General features: G+C 40.5%; 1 non-coding gene across 1 annotated transcript; it reads left to right on the top strand.

The window, feature by feature from the left end:
* The first annotated feature begins 4,219 nt into the window (after positions 1–4,219).
* On the top strand, positions 4,220–4,326 carry LOC144999181 (small nucleolar RNA R71). The gene has a single exon (XR_013660702.1). It is a non-coding gene; the product is annotated as a small nucleolar RNA R71 (small nucleolar RNA).
* The last annotated feature ends 4,993 nt before the right edge of the window (positions 4,327–9,319 follow it).

Genomic DNA, 9,319 nt, shown 5'->3' with positions numbered 1-9,319 from the left:
TCCAAAATTATTTTTAATGCCTTATTTGTCACTTCAGTTTTCCCACTAGTTTGTGGATGGTAAGATATAGAGAATTTATGGGTTACCCCATATTTTCTTAACACTTTTTCTAATTGATCATTGGCAAAATGAGTGCCCCGGTTACTAATAAGATCTTTAGGAACTCCAAATCTTGAGAATAACTTTTTTAGAAAGCGCACCATGACCCGAGCATCATTAGTTGGTAAAGCTTGTGCCTCCGCCCATTTGGATACATAATCAACCACCACCAAAATATATTTGTTCCCTTTTGACATTGGAAACGGTCCCATGAAATCGATCCCCCACACATCAAACACTTCACACACTTGAATACTATGTTGGGGCATCTCGTTTCGGGATGATATGTTTCCCGCTCTTTGGCATGCATCACACCCTTTGACATATTGGGTAGCATCTTTAAAAACTTTGGGCCAATAAAACCCGATATCAAATATCTTCTTAGCCGTGTAATGTGATCCATGATGTCCACCGGTGGTCCCGCTATGGCAATGCTCCAAAATTTCTTGGCTTTCCTTCCCAAGTACACATCTCCTTATTATCCCATCCGCGCAGCTTCGGAAAAGATATGGATTGTCCCAAAAGTAGTATTTTATTTCTGAAAAGAATTTCTTCTTTTGTTGGCGGGTAAAATCTTCTGGGATATACTTGGTAGCTAATTAATTAGCTATATCTGCAAACCATGGCTCCTCCCCCGTGGTCACTAAAATGTACTCATCCGGAGAGTCATCTCCAATTTTATCTTCTTCCAATTCTTCCAAATGCGGGTTTTCTAGTCTTGATAAGTGGTCGGCATCTACATTCTCCATTCCCTTTTTATCGCGTATTTCAATATCAAATTCTTGTTAAAGTAGGACCCATAGTATCAATCGGGGCTTTGCATCTTGTTTAGTAAAGAGATACTTAAGGGCAAAATGATCGGTAAAAACTATGGTTTTTGACAAAACCAAATATGAGCGAAATTTATCAAAGGAAAAGACCACTGCTAGTAGCTCCTTTTTGTAGTGGTGTAGTTCTCTTGTGTTGAGTTCAAGGTCTTACGTGTATAGTAGATAGGCTGAAAATGATTGTCAATTCTTTGCCCCAAAATAGCTCCAATAACAAAGTCACTAGCATCGCACATGAGTTCGAAAGGAAGATTCCAATTTGGTGTTATCATAATAGGAGTAGTAGTTAATCTTTCCTTTAATAGATAAAATGCTTCACGAAATTCTTTAGAAAAGTTGAATGGTGCATCCTTCAAAAGTAGTTGAGTCAAGGGCCTTATAATCTTTGAAAAGTCTTTAATAAAGTGCCTATAAAACCCCGCATGGCCTAGAAAACTTCTTACCCCCTTGACATTTGTTGGAGGTGGCAGTTTTGCTATACTATCCACCTTTTCTCTATCCACCTCTATCCCCATTCTTGATACCTTGTGTCCTAGCACAATTCCTTCCTTTACCATAAAATGAAACTTCTCCCAATTAAGGACAAGATTTGTCTTCTCACATCTTTCTAGCATTAAATCCAAGTTGGATAAACAATCTTCAAAGGAGGACCCGAAAACTGAGAAGTCATCCATGAAAACCTCCATAAATTTCTCGATCATGTCATGGAAGATGTCCATCATGCTCCTTTGTAAAGTAGTTAGTGCATTGCATAACCCAAAAGGCATGCGTCTATATGCGAATGTTCCACTTGGGCATGTAAAAGTGGTCTTCTCTTGATCTTGTGGGTCGATTGGGATTTGAAAATACCCCGAAAAACCATAGAGAAAACAATAATATAAATGCCCGGACAGTCTCTCGAGCATTTGATCAATGAATGGAAATAGAAAATGGTCCTTGCATGTGGCATCATTTAGTTTCCGATAGTCGATGCAAACATGCCACCCAGTAACCATTCTTGTTGGAATTAATTCATTTGCCACTACCGTCATTCCTCTTTTCTTTGGTACAACTTGCATCAGGCTCACCCATGGGCCATCATAAATCGGATAAATAATCCCGGCATCTAGTAATTTCACCAACTCCTTTTTCACAACTTCTTGCATGTTCGGGTTTAGTCTTCTTTGGTGTTAAACTACAGGTTTATCCCCCTCTTCTAAGTTAATTTAATGAGAACAATAGTCTGGACTAATTCCTTTGATGTCGGTAATCTTCCATGCTATAGCACCTTGCCTTTTCTTTAGTACATCCACAAGACTTTCTTTTTCATGTTTGGCCAAATCAACAGCTATAATTATAGGTTTTTGTTGGCCTTCTTCAAGAAACACGTACTCCAAGTGATCTGGTAGTGATTTCAGCTTAATTTGCGTGTTCTACATGGTGAACACATCGAGTCCAGTGAAGGGACTCGTAGAGTCCCAGCAGAATTCGCGATTAATCTGGGTTCTTCATATGGACTCGATGAGTAGGTCGGGGGTACTCAGCGAGTAGGCTATTCAGTGGTCTTTATTTCATTATAATTAGCTTCTTCCAGTAATCTCTCTATTTCCAGTAGGTCTCTTTCAGCATCAAGTTCTTCATCAAAGGTGACGGTGGAGTTAGTTTTGAATCTCGAAAGTGACCGATCAACCCCAAAAGTGACTGATTCATCACTATTCCTTGCATGCTTCATGGGTTGATCAACCCCGAAAGTGACTGATTCATCTCCCACCTGTAGAGTAAGTTTTGAATCTTGCATGTCAACTATAGCGCTTGCGGTGTTAAGGAAAGGTCTTCCAAGGAAGATCGGGACTTGAGGATCCGCTTCCATGTCTAAAATTATAAAGTCTGCAGGGAACACGAACTTATCGACCTTCACCAATAGATCTTCTCATATTCCACTTGGGAATGTAACCATTTTATTTGCTAAGTGGATTGCCATTCGAATTGACCTCGGCTCCAGGAGATCTAATTTCTTGAAAAACGAATATGGCATGAGATTTACACTTGCTCCCGAATCAACCAATGCATGAATGGTAGCCAAATTTCCAAAATGGCAAGGCAATGTTAAGCTTCCCGGGTCACCCTTCTTCTTTGGTAATTTGTTCAGCATGGCAGCTGAGCAATTCTCATTAACAACCACTTTCTTAACTTCTTCTATCTTCTTTCTATTGGTTACAAGCTCCTTGAGGAATTTGGCGTATTTCGGTGTTTGTGCAACTGCTTCGGTGAATGGTATATTAATTTGAAGAGCCTTTATGTGGTCTAGAAACTTCTGGAAGTCTTGTTCATTCTATTCTTGCTTAGCTCGGGTTGGATATGGAAATGGAGGCTGATATGGCTTCACATGAGACTGATTTTTATGATCAGGCATCGGACTCGTCGAGTCCACATTCTGGACTCGGCGAGTAGGGTCTCGGTTCAGCTGATTTTGATTTTGGCTCTGTTTTTCTGCCTCCTCCTTTTGTAACTTCTTGGGATCTTCTTTCTGAATAGGGGCCAGAGGAGTAATTATCTTCCCACTTCTAGTTGTCATAATATTTATATGTGCGCCTCGTGGGTTTTTTTTGGTTTTACTAGGAAGTTCTCCCAATGATCTTTGATTAATTTGTTGGGCTAGTTTTCCCAGCTGCGTCTCAATGTTGTGGATAGATGCTTGTTGATTCCCAAGTATTGTTCTTGTCTCTTGTATTGCAGCATCATGATCATTGTATCTTTTTCGGAAGCATCTACAAATTTAGTAAGCATTTCCTCCAAATTTGGTTTTCTTTCTTGTGTCGGCTTCTCCTTTTGGTAAAAATCTCTTCTTTTTGTCTATACTTCTCCTCCTTAGCCTTCTTGTACTCATCATAAGGAAGCCAATCTTTCTTGGGTTTTCGCCAATCATCATCATATTTGTCACCACTTCAATAGACACTTGCACCTTCTTATTCCCGTTCTCGTCCAAGTCACAATCTTTAGTAAGATGAGGTCCATTGCAATTCTCACAACCCACCCAAATAGCATGTATTGTTTGATCCATTTTATCCATCATCCTATCCATGCTTTTCAACATTGCCATAACTGCTGACAAATCTTCTAAAGCTGCATAAGTTGATCCCCTCGTCACATCATTCCTTGGATTCTGGTATTCTATAGAATGCTTAGAGAATTCTTCAATTAGTTACTTTATCACCGAGGGTGCTTTCTTTGTGAGTGGACCTTGCGAGTCAAGTAATTTCCTTGTTGTAACATTCACTCCATCATAGAAAATGGAGACTTCTTGTTGACTATTAAGATCATGATGTGGGCAATTCCTTAGTAAACTTTTGTACCTCTCCCAAGCCTCATAAAGTGATTCTCCAGCTTGTTGTTCAAAGTTGGCTATGGCTTTCTTTAACTTAGATATCTTTGAGGGTGGGCAAAACTGATCAATAAACTCTTCTTTCATCTTGTCCCATGTAGTGATGGATCTGGGGGGAAGTGACTTGAGCCAATCCTTTGCAGCACCCTTCAATGTAACTGGAAGCATACGAAGCCGCTGAGTTTTGTGAGGCACGTTTGGAACATTAAAATAATCAGCTACATCATTGAGTTCATCCAAGTGTTTGTAAGCATCTTCGTTTTCTTTTCCATAGAAGGGGATCTCTTTGAGTTGAGCAAGTATGTGACCCTTAAGCTCAAAAGTGGCAGTTTCGGTAATTGCAGGTTGCACAAGTCCCGGGCCGGTATCATCTCGTATCCTCTTCTTCCATTCACCCATGGGGACTTCATCGATGTTTTCCGTGGTGTTGTCCAAGTCTCCTTCTTGATCGCTTTCCTCTTCGTATTCGGTTTTGTAGTCGTATTCAAATTTGGCTTCTTTTGGATTGTCTTCGATATCTTCTAACTTACTTTCTTCGCTCTTTCTAATGCTGGTCTCTCCTAGTTTCTTGTTCTTCTTCTTCCCAAAAACCGTCTTCAAGCTAGTCAAAGGTGATTTCTTAGGTGTATTCGAGCTTTCAACGTCCTTGCCTTTGTTTTTCCTCAACTCGTATTCTGGGTCTTCAAACTGGGGAAACAGGGGTGTGTTGGATCCTCTGGTCATGAAAATCCTGCAACAAAAACAAGAAAAAACGCGTAAAAATAACAAAAAACGAAACAGAACAAAAATAAAAACTAAACCTCCAATCAGGGGTGGACTCGCCGAGTAGGGTCGACTGCACTCGGCGAGTACACTGCTTACTACTCTAAAATATATAAAATTAAATAAAAACGACTAAAAACTAATAATTACTAAAACTTAACCTAATTACTAAATTACTAAAAAAAATAACTTTGTGGAATAAACTCACATTAAGGATCCATAAAACTAGGAATTACATTTAATTTTTGAACACTTCCCCAGCAACGGCGCCAAAAACTTGATGTGTGTAAAATGTACTGGTTTTTTTCCTACTCTAAATATATAAATTTAGCACACAAAGGCAGTGAACATGTCTTTTAGTGGTATAGTTGAATAAGTAGAGTGTCGAACTTAGAGAACGGAAATTAAACTAATAACTAATTTTAACTAAACAAGTCATAAAAGTAAAGGGTTTTCTCTAGTTTTACAAGACTAGAAACTTAAACACACCACCTAACACGTAATTAACTAATCAACTAAAAGCAAGTAAAAATTCACCAAATTTAATAAAAGGGTTTTTGTTTAGGTCCAACCAATTCACTCCCATGGTTAATTTTATGATAAAGTAATAGATTAATTGTTATTAGTTACCGACTATAGTGATTAGATTCGCATTCTCTATTACCAACCCTTAGAAAATTAATCAATTCAAGCAGTGATCAAGTGTTGAAACTAATTAATTCCCTAGTTCAATTATTCGTATTAAATAAGACTTGTAAATGGTTAATCAAATTAGTAATTCAACTAACCTCTTCTTTGTTGGTTTATCAAACAAGCTCACACATTAATTGACCTATTTTCTAATTAATCCTAGTTTCATATTCACTAATCCTAGGCACATAACAAAGTGTTCACATAAATCATATGAGGTCAACAATTAAGAGATGTTCATGCAGCCTAATTGTCTTCATATTAACAGAAAATAATTATGGTTAATGCATAAGGGTCTTTAACAAGCTTCATTTAATAAAATAACCAATAATCAATCAATCAAAGTATAAATCAAACCATAGGAGTGAATTGGTCTTCCCTATACAGAAACTACGAAAATTTAGCTCATGATTACAGTATAAGAGAAGCTAAAAACGAAATTAGTTGATCTAAATATGGTTCAATTCTAAGAATAAGTGGAAAATTTAACCTAATTCGCCTTGAGTCTTCTAAAGATGAAAGATTAGGGTTCTTCAGGTCTCAAAGGTTCTCCTCAATCGCAAGTTATTTTCCAGAAAATCCAAAAAAACTCCTCAATTCGGAATTAGATCCCTTATTTATAATTTCCTTAAAACAGGGGCAACTCGGCAACTAGGTACCCAACTCGCCGAGTTCCTTTGAGAAATACGTGTATGGCAAGGATTTTGGACATCACTTCACGAACATTCATTGGAACTCACCGAGTAGAATCTGGACTCGCCAAGTAGAGTCAGGTTTGCTCTTCTTTCTTCATTCTCCAACTTCTAATTGCTTCTCCTTCCTTCTTTTTGCTTCCGATCATGTCTTCTGGACTGAAAATATAATTTAGACATTATTAAGTACCTTTTGTCCATATTATGCAAATAATTAGCTAATAATTGATAAAAATCTATACTAAACATATGGCTAAATATACACATATCATAGGCTCGAATATCACTTAAGGCCTCGAGCTTTACATTCATGCATGGCAAAAAAGGGATAGAAGTGCCAAGAACAAGTTTGAGAAGAAGTTTCTCATTCAAAGGGATAACATGGCTAAATAAAACAGGGGACATACAACTCTAGGGACCTCACAAGGTCCAGATCTGATATCCAACTCTAAGAAGGTGTTCAAAACCCTCAAGGTCCCCCATAAAAGATGGAAATAAAACCCTAACTCTAAGACCATGATATCTAATCATACAAAAGAGAAATATCCGAATTTTATACCTCAAATAAAAGCTCATGGATGTATGAGCAGCAGATCTAACAGTCGCTTCACAATCCTTTCTTGGAATCCTCCTTTCCTCTAACAAAATGCACCCAAAAATCTCAAGTAAAGCTCAAAAGACTCTCAAAAGCTCAAGGAGGCGTCTAGGGTTTCTTATCATTGAGGTGTGGCCGCAAATGAGGCTATAAGTGCCTTTAAATAGGCCCCAAGCTTGGGGATCTAGGGTTTCCATTTACAGCGTCTACTCGGCAAGTCTACTCTCAGACTCGTTGAGTGGGTCATTAAACTCACGTGGCCATACCCGCTTCTACTCGGCGAGTTATAGTGCCAACTCATCGACTAGATCAACGAATCTCAAATATAAATAGTTAAAATAATATATCTGTGAATCTGGATGTTACATCATGTGGTCCATGAACGCGGCAGGAGCATTAATGAGCCCAAAAGGAATCACCACAAACTCATAATGACCATTTTGCATCCGAAATGCAGTCTTCTGCACATCCTCCTCTCGGACTCTCATATGATGGTAACCTGAACACAGATCGATCTTGGAGAACCAAGATGCTCCCTGAAGTTGATCAAATAAGTCATCTATCCTTGGAAGTGGGTAACAATTCTTTATCGTTGCCTTATTCAGCTCCTAGTAGTGTATACACATCCGATGCGACCTATCCTTCTTCTTCACGAATAGTATCGGGGATCCCAGTGCAAACTGATCGGTCTGATTAATCCCTTGCCTAACAGCTCATGCAGCTATGTAGACAACTCCTGCATACGAAGAGGAGCTAACCGATACGGTGCCTTGGCTATTGGGGCCGCACCAGGGACCAGGTCAATCCTGAACTCCACCTGCCTCTCCGGATGTATCCCAGGCAGCTCCTCTGGGAATACATTTGCGTACTCTCATACCACTGGCACATCACTCACTATTACTTGCACCGCCTCTCGGGTATCTAAAACATAGGTGACATACCCTACGCAACCATGATGAAGGTAGCGCCTAGCCCTCGCTGCTAAACATAATGTCAGTCCACACTGTGGCCTCTTGCCTTGGATCCCCAGCTCTCCCCCACCTAGGGTCCTGACTCTCACTAATTATTGTGTGCATTCTATTAGTGCCCCATTGGGTCTCAACCAATCCATGCCTATAATCACCTTATACACCCGCAACGGGATGAGAACCAAGTCTACCAAATAACGCTCCTCGAACAACTTCAGAACACAATCCCTGAAAACCTCTGATGCTCGCACTGATCGAGCGTCCGCAATTCGACATCTAGGGGACAATCCAACTTTCCCAAAGACTCAGGGAACCTCTTTTTAAGCGCAAGAGAGACAAATGATTGGGTAGCACCCGAATCAAAAAAATACCTGAACTGGGATACCATTCACATGGAATGATCCTAAACAAAACATATAACATGGCACACCAATATCATAAGCAACATAAAATAAAAGCTAGAGAGAAAAAATCATACTCGTCACTACATTAGGTGTGGCGCGTGCCTCCTCGGTATTCCACTGCAAGGCTCGGCTCCTTGCCACAGGAGCCTCGGTCTTGCCCTGCTGGTCATCAGTGATTCGCATGGGTCGCTAGAGCTGGCGCCACCACTGGCACTGTTGCTGCTGTCAATCTCGGGCAGTTGGCCTTTTTATGGCCTCGCTGGTTGCAATGGAAACACAACAACTCAGATGTTTGAACAGTGGATGCAGGGGCGGTATAATCCTTGCTGAAGTGCCCAGTCTTGTCGCACTTATAGCATACCGATGACCCTAGTCTACATGCCCCCTCACATGGCTTGTCGCACTTCCCACAGCGGCTCCGACCCTGAAGGCCCTTCGACTTAGCGTCGAATCCCTTGGGTTTCTTCCCCGAAACCCCAGCACCCTACTCAGTCTCCTCCTTTCTCTTCCGGAGGTGCTCTATATCATTCTCCCTCTACCTTGCCCTGGTAATCATGGACTCCAGGGTCGGGCACGCTAAGTAACTAACGTGCTCCCTGATATCCGCTCTCAACATATCATGGTAGCAGGTCTTCCACATTTCCTCATATCCCGCATACTGAGGCACCAACAAGGCCCTCTCTTGAAACTTGACGGTAATCTCCACCACCGACTCTGTAGTCTGCCTCGTATTGAGAAACTCCTTGGCCAGCTACTAAAGCTCCACAGTCGGCACAAATCTGCCTTGAACCTGGTCACAAAGTTTGACCAGGTCATAGCCTCAATAGTTGAGGCCCCAAAAGATTCACCAACTGACTCCCACTAATCCCTAGACCTATCCCTCAAACATCCAACACTAAATCGAACCTTTAACCCCTCAGG

Source organism: Lactuca saligna, chromosome 5 (genome assembly GCF_052625555.1).
Source record: "Lactuca saligna cultivar CGN05327 chromosome 5, ASM5262555v1, whole genome shotgun sequence".
Classification (NCBI taxonomy): domain Eukaryota; kingdom Viridiplantae; phylum Streptophyta; class Magnoliopsida; order Asterales; family Asteraceae; genus Lactuca; species Lactuca saligna.
Note: the sequence above shows the minus strand (reverse complement) of the source record. Positions and strands in the feature narration are given on the sequence as shown.